The sequence below is a fragment of the Sus scrofa genome, chromosome 4, assembly GCF_054392235.1.
Source record: "Sus scrofa isolate SSC_HxYL_T2T_F1_AM1 chromosome 4, Sscrofa_HxYL_maternal_Yorkshire_Landrace_v2.0, whole genome shotgun sequence".
NCBI lineage: Eukaryota > Metazoa > Chordata > Mammalia > Artiodactyla > Suidae > Sus > Sus scrofa.
The window spans coordinates 12,980,480-12,998,763 of NC_139386.1; positions in this window are offsets into that span (position 1 = coordinate 12,980,480).

The window sequence follows — 18,284 nt, forward strand, 5'->3', positions numbered from 1 at the left end:
TGTGTAACTGCACAAGGCCCCACACTTAGGACCCACAACTAGTTTAATGCTCTACTTGCAATTCTGCCCTGACTTGTAATTCTGAACAGCGGGCCCTGCATTTTCACTCTGCACTGGGTCCCATGATTATGGAGCTGATCCCACCCGGGTCACGGTCCCACATCTTGTGGGTTGCAAAGCAGAAATTCCAGGCTCGACCTACCCACAGCCTTCTCCAGGACTCACTTTCTTCTTATCCTTTGTATCCCTCCATCACACCCACCCTCACCTCTCATACAGATTTCATACATTTATTCTTTGATTCTCTCCTTCCCTCAATAGATCGTCAGCCCTATGAGAGCAGGGATTTCATCTCTGCTGTATCCAGTGCCTAGCACAGTGCCTGGTACCTGGTCAGTCCTTTGTAAATAAGTATTTAATGAATGAATGAGTTCAACCCAGATGCCCTGAGAGCAGAGCACGCTTAACACTTAACCAGTTAACACACTTAACCAGTATCCTAGACTCCCTTATGCTGGCACCACCCTGTACCCTGAGCAAATTTACAGTTTTCTGGTCAGCCAGTAGCCATGACTTTCTTGAAATAAGAATCTGTGTGTTTGACTGGAAGAAAAATTAGAAGGCATTTTTATTTAAAAATGATTAAATTCTGCTCTCACATGAGATTATTAGAATAACAGGGAGGAAAAAAAAAATCCCTAGCACTTCTTGAAACCTACTCTGTGCCAGGCGATGGTAGTAACATATATTTTCCCTCCTTTAGTTTAATTATCCGTCCACACACAGGGGTGTGTTCTCTTATCTCCGACTTACGGGAAAAGAAAGCTGAGGCTCGGGGTGATCACCCCCTCTGCCCAGCTTCCTCAGCCAACAAGGGGCGACCACAGAAACAGCCATTGGCAGTGCTGATTGTTAGTGTTAAAGTGCATCCATTTTTATAACTTGTGAAACTCACATCTTCCAGGAAATAAAATAGAGGATTTCTTATTTAGGGGGATATTAGGGTTGGAAACCAGTTTTCTTCCCATCTGCTTGTTGCTCTTTCGCTGGATTTTGTTTTCTTTGGTGAGAGTGGAGGAAAGGGGGGCAGGAAGCAATATGGCGTCAGTTACTCACTTCCTCCCACATTCGTGGACTTAGGATTTATGGGGCCAGGCTCTGTGCTGGCTGCTTGTGGGGGCTGCAGGGGTGAATCAGACCCTGTCCTGTTCTCAAGGAGGTCACTGCTTCCTGTGGGCAACAAAACATTCAGTTACTCCCTAAACATCCCTTTAGCACCTACCCTGTGCCCAGCACAAGGCGAGTGACAGATGGGACATCAGCCTTTTCCTCAGGGAGCTCCTGGTGTGGGAGGAGGGCCCCTGGCTTTGAACCAATGGAATGGTCAAAATGCAGAAGCTCTTCTATTGTAAGTGGTGTGAGAAGAAAGACAGGTCTGTCTTGCCTCGGCTGTATTCCCAGTGCCTTGTACAATTCCAGGCACACGCGAGACGTTCAATACATTTGTGAGAGGGCCGAATGCTCCAGTGCAGTCATATGTTAGGGACAATGGGCCAGGTGTTGGGTGGGAATAATCGAGAAAGACATGGTATCAGAGAGGTGATATCTGAGTTTTTTTTGTTGTTGTTGTTGTTTTTTTTTTTTTTTTTGGTCTTTTGCCTCTTCTAGGGCCACTCCCACGGCATATGGAGGTTCCTAGGCTAGGGATTGAATCAGAGCTGCAGCCGCCGGCCTACGCCACGGCCACAGCAACGCGGGATCTGAGCTGCGTCTGTGACCTACACCACAGCTCATGGCAACGCCGGGTCCTTAACCCACTAAGCAAGGCCAGGGATCGAACCCGCAACCTCCTGGTTCCTAGTCAGATTCGTTAACCACTGAGCCATGATGGGAACACCTTGAGCATTTCTTAATTAAGAGTATTAGCAAGGAAAGGACATTTGGGGAAAAAATATCATCATGAGCAAAAGACTAGTGATGCTACAATACGTGTGGGACAATAGAGTTTAGCAGAGGTGTGGGTTACTGGGATAGCTGGAGGCAGAAAGAAGCAGTGAGGTTGGACAGGGGCAGGTTTGAAGGGCCATGTACCTGGTTAGCATAGAAAAACACTATCAGATTTGTGCTGCAGTGGTTTTGACCCCCTAAGTCAGTGGCAGTGAGGATAACAGACAGGCACAGTTATAAGAATATAGAATCAGATTTCCTTCTTAACAATAAATAATCACTGTATTATTAGCAAGGTATTATTGTCCTAATTCCAGGAGAAAGCTATTACCATTCTCACTTTACAGTTGAAGAGACTGAGGTTTATGGAAGTTAAGTAACATTTCCTAGTTTATCTGACTAGGAAATTTGAGCCTTGTTTATCTGACCCTGACCCACTGTTTGGGAAAAATGCAAAAGACACAATGGGTAGAGGGAGCAAATTGGTAGAATCAGGGTTGCACATGTAAGGCCCTTATACACTTGATCTAGTCAATACCCAGGACTTCTTGGGCTGCTACTTGTTGAAAGATTTTGAATTCCAATGACTGTGCCACAGACCCCACTATTCCCTATTGTCCACAAAGCCTCTTCACACATTCATGTAAACTGCCTGCCCCATTGAAGGCAACTAGCAAGTGCAGCCAAATGGGGAGTCTTAAAGAGGCAGAACTCACACAAACTTGGGACTATAAGAAAATGTCAATAAAGAGCTTGGGATTGAAGTGAGATAGAGGAGCAACAAGCAAAAAAAGGGTTAATTTAGAATTGACATTTGGGACCTTTTGTGGGGACAGAAACAGGAAGCCAGGGAATTTGTACTCAGTCCAGATGTGAGATGGGCAGGAAGAGGGAAGGAACTTTCAGAAAGATAATGGGTTCCATTCTCTGCCCTCTGCCTGGAGCAGGGGAGGGGCAGATTTGGAGGGTGCGGGAAAGGAGGAAGAGCCAGGCCTATGATCTTTCAACATTCCCCTCTTTAGGAGTCATCCGCATGAGTGAAGAATGAGGAGGCTTAGCGATCCAAGTAGTACAGTTGCTCGTTTACCTAAGACATTCTGTTTCTTATCAAATTAACTGTGCTTTACAAAGTGGTAATATTCAGTGTTGGTGTGCCAATGGAGAAAAGAGCAATTTAATACACAACTCTGGAAGTAAATGGGTAAAGCCTTTTGAAACCAAAAAAAAAAAAAAAAAAAAAAAGGCAGTATTTTCCAAGGGTATAAAAAACTTCCACTTCCAGAAGTATATTCTATGGAAGTAATCTGAATTGTGAATAAAAATCTAATGTACTCAGATGCTCATCATAGTATGTAAAATAGTAAGAAAACTGTAAAAAACATCGAAATGCTCAATGGTCATGCAGATTTTGGTATATTCATAAGATGAATAACAAGCAACAGTTTAATGCAGGATATTACATAAAGAAAGTTCAATAACCTGAGAGAGTATTGACGGTATAACATGAAATGAAAAGAGCAGAATACACAGTTGTGTATATGATATGACAGGCATAGGGAAAAATTCTAAATTCCATATGTCAGGGGTTAGGAAACTATGGCTCCTGTACCAAATCTTTTTGTAAATAACTGATACGCAGCCATGCTGGTTCTCCATGTATCCTTTATGGCTGCTTTCATCCTAAAATGGCAGAACTGAATGGTCGTGATTGAGCTCATAGGTCCTCTAAGCATAAAATATTTACCATCTGGTTCTTCAGACAAAGAGTTTGCTGACTCCTGCTATATGCTAACATGGTAACGGTGATTTTTGTAATTGCAGAATTATATTTTTGAAAAAGCATTGTTATATTTATCTTCTATTTTCACGATAGGCATGTATTATTTTTACAATGTATTAAAAAAGAATACTTAAAAATATCTGGATTCCAATGAGCAGAGAACAAGAACTCGGTATGATTTTTCTCAGTTTCGTGTGTAGTTATGCAAAGTGGAACAGTTTTGCTTATGTTGCTCCGAGTATTAGGAAGTCCCAAAGCTAACTCCCAGGGGTGACCTGTTCCACATTTGTAATCCACCCTTCAAAGGTATGTGCGCAGAGGGGGAGCCTTGTTTTTCACAGCTCTAGGCTTGACTACAATGCAGATTCTTTGCCTTTTGCTGATTAGTTGAGGAGGTATGTCAGATAATGGAAAGATAGTCACTCTTCACTTGCCAGAGCCTGCAGCCTGGTCTCTCGATCTAATCTTTAGACCAGAAGAGGATGCCGGAATACCTCCGGGTCCTGCTGCCTGATCCACATAATAACCCATCACTTGCTACTTAGTCGAGGGCTAGCTCAGATGTCCCCTTGACCTTCTGACCCGTTCTCAGCTCTGCAATTCCATGACTCATCAGTAATTCTGATCACCTTTCAGCACTGAGGATCTGCTCCCTTAACCGACCTCCAGATTTAGTCAGATGCAGGGACGGCAGTAAATACGCAAGAGCGAAAAGCCTCGCTCTCCTCCATGAAACCCTCACCCCTCACTTGATGCCACCTGGTGACCTCTGAGAAAGAGAACCCCAAGGGGGATGGCACCCACTGCCTCTTCCCTCTCCCCTACCACGTGTTTCCTCTAGTGGCACCTCTAGTGACGCTGTGTGCTAAATGCCCGTAACATGTGCCATTCCTTGCGCAGTTCAAAGAAATAGGATGTCTGTGGGAAAGAAACACAACTCTGTTATGCTTCAGCCACCAAGAAAATATACTAAAATAGCTAAAAAGGCAGTTCACCGGAAGAAAAATTCAAATAGATATTTTTCTTTTAGTTCATAGTTCTGGTTTCTGTTTGCAATGGGGATTTTATGGGGGAAACATTCAACCCGAGAGCTGGACATTTTGAGACAGCAGAGGTGAGGACACCCACTTCACTCTTCAGTGTTGTCACAATTTCCCAGCCCGGTTCAGGTACCATCCCCCACACGCGGACTTTTCTCTGCAGGTCGTGCCGGGGTGACAGAGGACAAAAGGCACAGATCTTCACTTACAAGAAGAAGAAGGGCTCATGTGAGGCATGGTGACTGTCCTTCACGTGGGATGGTCTCCTTCAAAGTTGATGAGAACCGACCTACCTTCTCACCACACAAAAGTGACTCACGTTAACTATGTGAAGTGGTGGCTAGTCACGTATCTTGATTTTGATAATCCTTCTAGGAGGCATACGTACATCAAATCGTCTGATTGTGCACTTTAAAAACAAAGCGTCATGGGCAGAGTATCCCTTTGAAGGACAGGACATAGCAAATAAGAAAGGTGTTTCTAGATAACCTTCAGGAGGAAAAGCACAAAGAAAGATTTCTTAACTATTGCTCCTACGGGATTGTTTAAATCTTCTTCCTCCAAAAAAAAAAATAGGTTCTCCTGGGGGACTTTTGGGCTCACAGCTCTGTATGCCTAGAATGTGCTCTGTCTTCAGAGGTTCCCTGGAAGTTGGAAGAGGCTGACCACAGCTTCAATCGCATTTCACAGGTCAGGACGAGCCGGCGAAGGCAATCACACTTCTAGTCAAAGGCCCCCATCTTCCCCTGCCTCCAACGACCGTCGTGGAACTTACACATTCTTATCCATCGTTCCTTATGGAGCACTGACATCTGAGGCTTTTGCTGAAACACACTGGACTAACTTGAACCACCACTTTCTAAGGTCCTCCTTGAGCCACACAGGAAAACCTGTCTTACAACCATGGAGGCATGGATCTGACAATCACCCACTTAGTCACATGTTTAACTCTCAAGTGACTGGGTTGTCCCAAAGGCAAGGCGCACAAACACGGAGGCCCTCTTTGGCACTGAGAAGATGGCCATTCAGGTCTCCGTGGAAAAGCTTCAGACTCCAGCTTCGTTTCTACCACCCGGCCCCCCTGTGGGAGGGAGCAGGTCTGCCAATGATCTTGGGATCACACCCTCAGGTATCACAGAAACATCATCATTCCGAGATGTTCTGCAGATGCTTCTCTTCTGCGGAAAGGGCCTTCACTTCTCTTTGCTTGCGTGTTTCTATTCATCTTTCAAGACCCAGCTAAACGTATACTGCATCAGAGAATTTTCCCTAAACTTCTGTAGTCCTTTAGGTGGCTCCATGCCACTTCATTCATTTCTTTTTTTCTAGCACAGAAGTAATTTGCAATTTGGGAGTCAGATTGTTTAAATGTGAATTTTGAACCTCTCATCAGTAACTTGACGGTCTTAGGCAAACTATGTAACCTTTTACCCTGGTTCCTCAACTTTAAAATGAACCTAATGAGGATACCTACCACACAGAGCCATGGTAGGAAATAAATGAGGAAAAGAACCTTAAAGCCTGTGCACAGGGTTTAGAAGAAATACGGGGAACAGAGGATGAAAACGATGCAGCTAGTTGTTACAATAAAGGGGTCACTGTATTGGTGAGCTTCAGAAGGAAAATAACTGTTCTGTTTATCCCTGAACTTGCACTCCCTATCCAAGCCTGACATACACTTACTGGGGAAGGAATGTCTGAAGCACAATTAAAATGAGGTCACTTACGGAAATTATAAACTGACCTCTAAGAAAACTGTACTACAATGTCGCAAATAGTTCAGGCAGGTTGTGGATGACTGCTGGAATCCAAGCAGGAGAAAGAAAATGTGTATGTGACTTACTCTCCTAAATTTAGCTGATCATCTGGAAGAGTGATGAGTATTTGGGGTACTCACTTGGGTAGGCCCCCCGACATTCCATCCTTCTGTAGGAAGGCTCACTGGAACACGCTGTGCTATTGGATCTTGGATCGTCAATTCTTTGTTCCATTGAGCAGTTTATCTCAATGGAATTATACGTGTCTGATATGGTGGGGGTTTTTTTTCTGTATAAATACGATCCTATCAATACAAGGGCCTTACTACATACATGCTGGAGTAGGTCTACAAACCCCAGTGTGCCTGATCTGCAAAGGCTCTATGTTTGCCACTTGCTTGGCAGATGGCACCAATGCCAGGGCCAAGCTCATAAGAGGAGCAGCTCCTGTTGGTTGAATGAGGGATTTGTGGTGGTGAGAGATGTGAAAGTATGGATGGGTGAGGGGCTTAGAGCAGGGGAGGGGGAGAGAGTGAAGAAGGAGCCGGGCTCTGTAAGCATGAGCTGACCTCAGCCTGTCCCAGACTCTAGCCTCTAGCTCCCAACCAGAATATCTCCTTCCTTCTTTCCAACCTCTCTTGAAATGCTTGTAGAATATCATCTAGAGGAATTCCTCCTCCTTCTTCTTTTTATCACTCTCACCAAATAACTTTTTAGTAGCACCTAGTGGTATATTGAAAAACTGTCACTCTTTAATATATTAATTTATTCATTCAACAAATATCTTGGAATACCTATCACGGGCTAAGTTGTGCTAAACACTAAAAATAAATAATATCCGTGTGTGTGTGTGTGTGTGTGTGTGTGTATGAAATACAAAAATAATGAAATAATGCCATTGCAGCAACATGAATGGACCTAAAGATTATCATACTAAGTGAAGTAAGTCAGACAAAGACATCTATCATATGATATCACATATGCAGAATCTAATAACAATGATACAAAATAAGTTATTTTAAAAATAGAAACAACTCACAGATCTCAAAACCAATCTTATGGTTGCCATAGGTGAAACTGTTGGGGGAGGGAAGGATTGGGAGGTGGGAATAACATATACACAGTACTGTGAAAAAGAGATGATTAATGAGAACCTACTGCATAGCACAGGGAAATCTACTCAATAGTTTTTAACAATCTATTTGGGAAAAAAAGAATGGATATATTTATATGTATGACTGATTTACTTGGCTGTACACCTGAAACTAATACAACGTTGTAAATCAACTATATTCCAATAAAATTAAATTTAAAACAAATCAGGAGTATTTCCTACTTCCCCAAAGTTTACAGCCTCTAAGCTCAAAGCTTATGCTCATCTGATGCTCAGAGCGACTACTTTTGAGCTAAGAACTGTTATGTCTTATGATGAGGAAACTGAGATCATTTAGCGAAAGGAAGAAGAGGGAGGAAATTCCTGGTTACTGATTTCTCCCATAGTATGTGTTGGGAGACACGAGAAGATAGGACATAAAAAATAAATAAAATAAAAGCACAAAGATATTAAGTATAGATGCATTAGTTTTCTCTTAAAATTATTTTTGAAAGAGGAATTTGTGGCCTTGACTCCAGGTATCGCCACTCCAATCCCTTCTCTTTTAAATGCCTGGTCATTATTTGGCCACCTTTCCAACTTTAGGAAACACTCAGGAATGCCACACTAGGAGGGGTTTCCTTTGCAGGTCTGGCTATTGTAACTTTACGAGAAACCGTTCAAACTTCCTTTTACCACTTACAAAGCACAATTTTCTGAATGAATTTCATATTCATTAAACAGTTAACCCTTCGCCTTTCTGACTCACACTTTTGACATTATTACTCAGCCTTTAGAGTGAGATAAAGCCTCAGGCAGCTTTTATGTACATCCTACACACATACTCACACAAACATACAGCACACATATCTACATCCTTACAGGCAACCACTAAGAAACATGCACACACATGCACACCTAAACACCACACGTATACAAAATAAAATATACAGCAATGTACATTCATTACACAGGTAAACATCCTTACCCACTCACCTGTGCACACAACACAATCACACATCCACTGGCATGCCTCTGACTTTGTAACTCTATGAGAGGAAGGAAACAGAAAGACCCCACATACTCAGAGTCCCAGCTGAAGACATAAGAACTGTGTCTGTGCAGTGAGTTTGGGCTGTTTTCTCTTTTAAGACAAGCAGGATATCACTGCCATTGATGCCTGTTGACCCCTCACTTCCATCCCTCCCCACGGCTAGTATGTGAAGATCATCTTTGCATCAAATGAATGATACTGTTTTTTTTTCTTTTGCTGAAGGTAAAATCATGACTATTATTGAATAAGGTAGAAATGAACTCCTGAATTCCAAACCCTGATATAACATAGCTGGTTTACAGCAGGTGCTAGGTAATATTAGCTGCATGAAAGAATGGATAGAGGCTATTTCTATTTCATTAGATCAAAACACAATATCTAAGAACCCTCAGTCCAGACCCTTCACATGTTAAGTGAGGGTTCAGGGACCCAGAGGGCTACGTGGTCAGCTTGGAGTCAGACTGCTAACTGAGAGAAGGGGGTTTAAGCCATAATTTTCAGTACCCAGTGAACTTGGTGAGTGAGGCCACACTATTGGGAAGCTGTTCTCTTCTGCTGCATCTATCTTTTTCTTAACATTCAAACCAGAAGTCAGTCAGATAGACGACACGAAGTAAAGTGGGATTTGGGGCAATTACCCAGTGAGACCTTTCACAGAGAGCCAAAACAAGCAATTTAATTTTCCACTTTGAAGTTGCTGTCTTTATTTTAGTAGTTAAAATAGCCTACTTCGACCCAAATTTGTCCATGTGGATTTCCTTTGCTTCTTTGAGGGTTTGACTTATCTTTTGAGAAAAAAGAGAGAGAGAGAGAGAGGAAGAGACAGAGAGGGACAAAGAGAGATGTGGGGGAAGAGTCTTAGGAAATGTAAACTATAACAATTTTTTGAGTGACGTATGTCCGACAAAGACAAATATAGATGATATCATTTATATGTGGAACCTAATAAAAATGATATAAAGGACCTTATTTATAGAACAGAAACAAACACACAGATTTCATAACCAATCTTATGGTTACCAGAGGTGAAACCGTTAGGGGGAGGGAGGGTGGAAATAGAATAATAGACATTACTGTATAAAAGAGATGATTAACAAGAACCTGCTGCATAGCACAGGGGAAAATATTCAATAGCTTGTAGTAACCTATGTGGAAAAAAAATGGATGAATTTATATGTATAACCGATTCAATCTGCTATACACCTGAAACTAATACAACATAGCAAATCAGCTATGCTCTAATAAAATTTAAAAATATTTAAAAAATTAAATTGAACTATAAATATATTAATAAGGTGATAAAGGGCTCAGACCTTGTGTCCAGCTCACTGTTGCTTAGATGTGTGCATCTGCATACACTTGTGTAACCACCACTCAAATATAAGGCAGAGAATATTTCCATCCCCTAAAAGCTTCCTTGTGTCCCTACACCTCCTGACATAACCTCTATCACTATAGATTTGCTTTCTGTAACCTTGAACTTTATATTAACCATACAGTGTGCCTTCTTTTGTTTCTGAAGTCATTCATCCAACATAATAGTTGCTAGATTAATATCTATGTTGTTGCATATATCAGCAGCTTGTTTTTATTGCTGAGTTGTGTTGTGTTGTATAATCATACCATAATTTATTTATCCATTTTTATGTTGATGAACATTTGAATTTTTCCCAGGTTTTGTTTACTCTGAATCAAGATTCTTGTAAATATTTTTGTGCATGTCTTTTCATATATTTTATTTCTCCTGTGTGTATGCCTTGGGATAGGGTTTCTGGATTGTAGTGGGAGTAAATTTTTTGCTCTAGTGCAGAGTTCCAACAGCTTTTCAAAAGGGGGTGCCCCTATTCACACTTCACAAGCAGTGCATGGAGTTCTAATTATCCCTCTTAATAATACTTAGCATTGTTTATCTTTTACAAAATTTTAGCCATCCTGATGATGATGAAGTTGTACTGGTAGCTTATTGTAGTTTTAATTTACATTTTCCTAAGTAATCTGTATGAAATGACTGTCGAAGAGTTCTGTTTTTGGGGCATTTTCAAGTAGGTACTTGTCCTTTTGTTATTAAATTATAAGAGCTATAAATGTATTCGATGTATGAGTCTTTTGTTAGATATAAACAAATATGTACATTATTATAAAAATCTTATCCCAGGCTTGCCTTTTCACTTTCTTGTATCCTGTTTAAAAAATATCTGCTAATTCAAAGTATGGAAGTACATTCCTTTTTTTCCCTCTAGAAATTTACCTTCACATTTGGTGTATATTCCATCTATAATTAATTTTGGGGTATTGAATGGCACACAGTCAAGATTTACCTGTTTATCTCCAGATATTGAAGAGTCTACTTAGAACATCATCCTCTCTCTTCTAAATTGCCTTGTGACTTATCATAAATCAGGTGACTGTGCATGTATGGTTCTGTTTCTGGATTCTCTCTTCTACTTCATTAGTCCATTTGTCTATTATTATCATCTTCATTATTATTTTGGTCATGGCCACAGCATCAGAAGTTCCTGGGCCAGGGATGGAACCTGGTCACAGCAGCAATGTGAGCTGCAGCAAATACAGCTCCTGGATCCTTAACCCACTGCACCACAAGGGAATTCCTATTACAGCAATGTGTACTGTTTTAATAATTGTAGCTTTATAGTAGGTCTCAAAATATGAGAGTTTAAGTCTTCCAACTTACTTCTTATGCAAAATTTCTTTGGTTATTCTAGGTCCTCTGTATTTCTATAAAAACTTCAGAATCAACTTGTCTATTCCAACAACAACAAAAACAAAGTTTCAGAGACATTAATTGAGATTGCACTGAATCAGTAAATAAGTCTGGAGAGGATTTATATATTTTGAGACACTCATACTATAAATGTAATCAGTCTCTCCACCTATCTAAGTCTTTAATTTCTCTGAGCAATAGCTTCCAATTTTCAGTGTGGTGATCTTGGAAACTTTGACTAGATTTAATCAATGATTTGATATTTTTGATACTATTGTAAATGTTGTTTTAAACATTGTTCCAATTTTCAGTTGCTAGTGAATAAATATACAATTAACTTTTGAATATAAACTCTGTAACAAATGACCTTGCTACATTTGCTTATTAGCCCTGATAGTCTGCACACTCTTTTGAATTTTCTCTCTGTATAATCATATCATCTCTGAACAATATAGTCTTACTCCTTCCTTTATCTGTATGCCTTTTCTTTATTTTTCTTGCCTTATCGCACTGGCCAAGACTTATTTAATAAGCTACTATAAAGCTACAGCTATAACCACAAGTTGTGACAGGGAAAGAGAAACAAAAGCTATGGTTTGAATGTGAGGAAAATACAGCGCAAAATATAGAAACCGAGGGGTCCAAACCCAACTTCTCTGTTCCTATAATTGGTCTAAGATGAAAAAATACTGCCCTTGGAGAAATTTGGTGAGGCAGACCTTGTGGTTGTAGTAACAAATCTCTAGCATTCAGGACTGAGTTAATTATTCTGATGGGGTTTTGTCCTAAGCTCTGGGTGACTCCTTGGTCCACCCTTGTTAAGGAGTAACTGAGTTTGAACTATCTCAAAACTGCTTTCCCTAAAACCTTCTACTGCCTATGAAATTTTCATTAATCCCGTCCATTCTTTATTTACTCATCAAACAGGCATTTATTAAGTAGTTCTTATGCATGTACTTGGTAGGCACTAAGAAATCCATTTTTAACAAAATAGACAGAACCCTGTCTTTACTGAAATTGCAGGCTTCTGCCTTTTAGCTGCAAGTAGTAGAAAACCTACATTTCTAGATTTTAAAAGCTATCTAATTGCCTAACACAACTAATATCTAGAGGCATCTGATTGTAGGATTAGTGCAGAAAAAATGTTATAAAAGAGCAAAAGTTTTCTATTCATTTTCTCTAACACACTCAGACTGTTTTGTTTTATCGTCTTCAGACCACTATGACTACTGTAGTTCTAAGCATCACAACTTCTCCCAAAATGCTCAAGGAAGAAAAAAAAAATGGTAGGGCCGTCTTTAGTATTAATCTTTTTTATTAAGATGTGAAATTCTCTCCAGAGGCTCTCCTGAAGGCTTTTCTTTATATATCAGAGGCAAGTACCACAGACCACTTTTAGCCAAAAGAGAAGGTTAGAAAATGAATATGTGGAAAATAAGAGTGGATTTACCATGGAAAATGTAGCTCAGCCATGGTGATTCCACTAGAACTGCTTATATGGTCACTCAAGCCAAGTTGGGATGCTATTAGAAATGGAAAAAAAAAAAAAAGAAATGACCAATATATGGACAATGAGCAGTGTCTGCTGTAGACAGAGGTCATGCTTACCATATTCCATAAGCAATTACTTTAGATTAGGTTATCCACTTCCATTATTCTTCTCATAGCACATTGTTTCTCCTTTCATCGTATTTACCTCCATTTGACAAACTGATGTGAACACTGTCTCTCTACCCACCAGACTATAAGCTCCATAACTGCACAAAGCATGATGGCTGTGTTCGCCACTATATGCTCAAGTCCTATCCCAATACCTGAGACACAGTAAATGCTCAATGAACATCTTTTGAATGAATACATGTCCTGATAAATTTATATATAATCAGTAAATGAATGACTAATAAAGGAATGTGTTCATTAAAAGATGTAACCCTTTACCACAACATTGCTGCTTGCTTAGTTACAAGTCATCAAATCCCCCAACAAAACAACTGTGATTCAAACACGGGAAGATATCAAAAAGTATAAAGAGAACTTTGGGATTTAATCAAGAGCTTGAGTCAACTGCTAGACAGATTTAGATTAGAAAAGCACAATTATGTCAAAACTGCCTGTTTGAATGCTTAAAATCATCCCCAACTTTTCCATAGTTTATATTGCCACTGATACTTTCTCTAACGCTTAACACAATCTACCCAGGAGCAATGGATCTTTAATGCTTTTCCAAATGTTCATTCATTCATTCATATATTTATTTATTCATAAAACAAATATTTAATGTGGCTACTCTGGGCCAGGCATTGTGCCAGTTCCTGACTCACTGCCTTAGGACATTCTCTGCTTTGAACACATTTCTCTACCTACTTTATCTGACAAATTCTAACACATATTTTAAGGTTCATGAACAGATCTTCACTTCAATGAAAACTACTCACCTGGAAAGAGTGAGATGTCCTCTATTTCCTCTGTAATCACACTGTGCTTTTCATTTATCTCAGTAAGAAGTTTTGAATTTTTCGCTAAATTTGTCATTTTTGTTCATGCTTTTCTCCTTCACTAGGTGGTGACTCCTTCATTGCAGGAATTTGTAGTAATTAAATCTTTGTATTCAAGTGTGTTGCATAGTTGGTGGTACATATAACAGGCGTTTACAGCAGGTTTATTTAGCGAATGAGTAAATGAATTTTAAAAATGTGTGAGGCGTTCCCATTGTGGCTCAGCAGTTAACGAACCTGACTAGTATCCATGAAGATGCGGGTTCGATCTCCAACCTCACTCAGTGAGTTATGGATCCGGCATTGCCATGAGCTGTGGTGTAGGTTGCAGACACAGCTTAGATCCCACGTTGCTATGGCTGTGGCGAAGGCTGGCAGCTGTAGCTCCGATTTGACCCCTAGCCTGGGAACCTCCATATGCCATGGGTGCAGCCCCCAAAAAGGAAAAAAAAAAAGTGTGGATGTTCAATGAGCCATTTTGCAGGTGATGAAACAGGCTTACAAAGATATCGCAAGCAATAGATCTTGGGCTGCAATTTGGATGTCCCGACTCTTACTCAGGGTACAACTCGCAGAACCCTTTGAGTATCTCTCTTGTCAGTGTTCACCACTGTCACTTCCGTGTGGTCATCCTAAAGTGGGATAATCTCTAGTTGGTGGACCCAACACTGCAGTGTTTGCTACCTCATCTAGGTGGGTATGTGTAGGGAGCAATCTGCGGATTCATCTTTTCCGTCTTCTGTGGGTGTCAGTTCACAGGCAGCACCCGAACAACAACAGGGCCAACCAAGGGAACGGAAGAGGGCATTTGCTAGTTCTGAACATAGATAAGCATCACTAGCTTTTTTCTTCTAACAGTAGTGGCCTCAAAAGTTCCAAATTAGAAGAAAAGGCCAAAAGGCCAGCTCAAGTGTGTGAAAAGTTCTTGCTTTTGTCAGGACCCTGTTTTCCTCCTCTGGAAATTCTTTTTGAATTTTGAACTTTTGAACTTTTAGGCAAGTATTAAATGTGTATCATCCTATCACAGCATCTGGAGCATCATAGACACTCAGTAATCTTTAGCTTCCTCATTTCTTCCTCTAAGTTCTAAACTACAAAAAAAAAAAAAAATGCCTGCTTGAATCTGGGATTTATTTTTTAACTAGCTTATTTCAGATTGTAACAGTGACATATTTTGCTATGTTTTGAAGCATTCTGATCTGATATTTTTGCTCAAGAACCCTGTCCTCTTCTTCACCCATCTCATGGGAATAAATACCAAGACTGAGAAAGGTTGACTTTTTATTCAAGGACCATTAATTCAACATTTATTCTCAAAGTACTTATTAAACACCCACTATATAATGGTTAAATATGATGATTTACCATGGGGTAAAACCCATATTCTGGACTAAACCCATTTGGGTGACCGTGCGAGGTCACTCTGTGAAAGTGCCTCTTAAACCAGAGGCTTGGTTATGGCTACACGCCCAGAAAGTGGTTGAGTTAAGATATGAATTCATGCTTGCTTGACTCTACGGACAATGTTTTTGGCTTTGTACCCCACTCTCTCTCAAGCTCTGGCCCTAAATAGTAAAAGTCCACTTTTATCTCTGCCCAACTGCAATTGGCATGCTATGACAAAGAGCCCGGTGGTCTCAGATGCCCAGTGGACCTGTTAATGGAATTCTATGTGCTAGACCTAGGCAAAATGCCAGAGCCTTGCATATCTGTCACGTTTGGTCTGGCAAATGTCTTCAACAAAGAGAAACAGTTGTAGCAGTTAAGAGCAGCAGGTTTGGCAAAAACATGAGGACAAAATTTGTTTCTCTAACATGTAATAAATCATTTATTGACCAACATCCAATAAAACCAATGATTGGAAGAGATAGAAAAGGCTTTCATATTCTAGTCTTCCTTATCTATCTATGTAGATATTAAGACTAACAGATGTTAACATGATTCAATTAGTGTCACTCAGCAGAATCAGGAATAGAACTGAGTTATTCTGACTTCCAGTGCAAGGGGGAAACACGACGTAGCATCAAAACATGGACTATGGACTCACTGTTGACACTGGATTCTGTTCTTTACTAGTTGTGTGACCTTAATCTTTCAGAACTTCTGAGAGTGCCTGTCTCAAAGCAGGTTTTCAAGCCACTCTAGATATTTCCACCTCTTCCTCTTAGACTTGATGCCCCATGCTCATTCAGAAATACCCCCAAAATGCCACACTGATTGGTTTTACATGAAGTGTACACATTACTGCAAGACATATTGAAATGAAAATATCAAGTCCCAATTAATTTTCTAATTACAGAGTAATATTTAACAGCTATCAATTCAGGGCAGCCCAAAGAGCTTTCCCATTCCCCAAAAGCAATGTAATGAGATTTGACTCCTAGAGCTGGCCAGGGTAGTGGCAATTCAGGATACAGAGAGGAGAAAAGGGAAACATGAGAGGGGATACACGAATCTCACAGATGCCAGATATCTAGCTTTTTATGTCACCAAACATTTGACTCAAAAGGTGTAAATGGGCAAGATAAAGTGAAGAGGCGGCTTAGTCTTTGGTATTTCTTAAGGGGCAGGGAGCTAGACCTTTAGGGAAGGGCAGTTCCTCATAGTGTGATGGTCCCACTGGGTAAAAGATGCTCCCCTCCCTACACCTCCTAGATGACTGAGGTGCTCCTCCATCACTGAATGGACCAAAAGCTCCCCCCGACTCCATTTCCAAAGGTTTCCTGGGGTTATATCACTCTTGATTGCAAACCACCACACTTGGTGGAGAGAACACAATGATCCCAGGAACTTAGTTTTGTGGATTCAAATCCCAGCTTAGCCAACACATACCTCTGAGATCCTGGAAAAAGTCACTCCACCTTTCTGTGCTCCAGCTTCCTCTTCTTTAAAACAGCCGCACATATAGTACTTACCTCATAGTGTTGTTGTGAGAATGAAATGAAATGATTTATATGAGCTTTAGAACCCAAACCATAGGCGTTAAAAATACATGTTATTTACTTCCATTGGTTTTTTCTGCCTTTGACCACAACTCTGGGAAGCCAACTCTTTATCACCCACTATAGGAATAGTGATTAGGACTAAGAGCTTTTCAGTGGCTTGCCTAAAACCGAAAAACAAATGTATTGGCCCAAAATTTGAACAGAAGTTGAAGAATTAAAAATGAATAGATGTTAAAGAATTGTCTACAAGATATAGTATCAGTGTTAACTCAATTCAACTCAACTTCCATTTATATTAAAATGCAGCAAGTTTAAATCACAAGAACACATGGGAAAATTTATTACCAAAACTCAAAAGTATAATTTTTTCAAATATTTTAAAAGTAAAACAAGGCTACAAGTAGACTCCACTGACTTCTTTCCATACTCTCACACCAGAATCGTGGCTCATCCTCGCCATTATTCTCTCCTACGCATCCTTTTTACACCGGCCACTTTTCACCACCTCCACTCCGCTTTCCATGGTCTAAGCCTCCACATCCCTTGTCGGGATTATTGCAACAGGTACCTCAGGGGCCTCCCTGCTCCCACTCTTGCCCTGAAATGATCCAATTAAAACCTGAGTTAGAGCAAGTATCCTCTGCTCAAAGCTCTTTAGGGACTTCTCTTCCCTCTCAAGGAAACAAACAAATCCCCAATGACCTAAAAAAGTCCTTGTTTTCTTCCAGTTTCTCTGACCTCATTTTCTACCACCTTTTCTCTTGGTCAGTCTGCTTGAGCCATACTGGCCTCCTTGCCACTCTTCAAATATGTCTGCCTCAGGGCCTTTATGCTGGCTGGTCCCCTCTTCTGGCATATTCTTCCCCAACTCAGCTTAGCCAACTCCCTCATCTTCTTCAAGTGTTTTCTCAAACACAACCTTTCAAGTGAGATCTTTGTGAACATTCTATTGATATTGTAATCCTTCTCTTTGTACTTCTGACTCCCTTCCCTGATATATTTTTCTGCATAGCATGCAACATCTCCTGAGATAAAATATAGTTCATTTATTTTCTTTATTGTCTGCTCATGCTAGAAGGTCATTCCAAGCAAGGAAGTTTTTTGGGTTTTTTGGTGATTTTTTTAGTACTGGTATGCTAGATGACTAAGAGGGTGTCTGGCATATAGTAGGTGCTCACTAAATACTTGATGAATAAATGTGTCAATGTGCGATGAAGGTAGAATGTATTGCACATGACATGATGTGGAACTCTGCCTCTGCATATAGGAGTGCTTAATGACATGTCTACCAAAGTTCTTAAACTATTCTACCAGGGTCTTAAAATATCCCATGTAAGTGTTCTTATTTGTATGTTTATAGTGGCACCTAGAATTTAACCTGTAAAGGAGACTTATCTGTTTAGATTTATTTCTCCCTCTCTTGACCTCATACATTATTCTCCAGTCCTGCC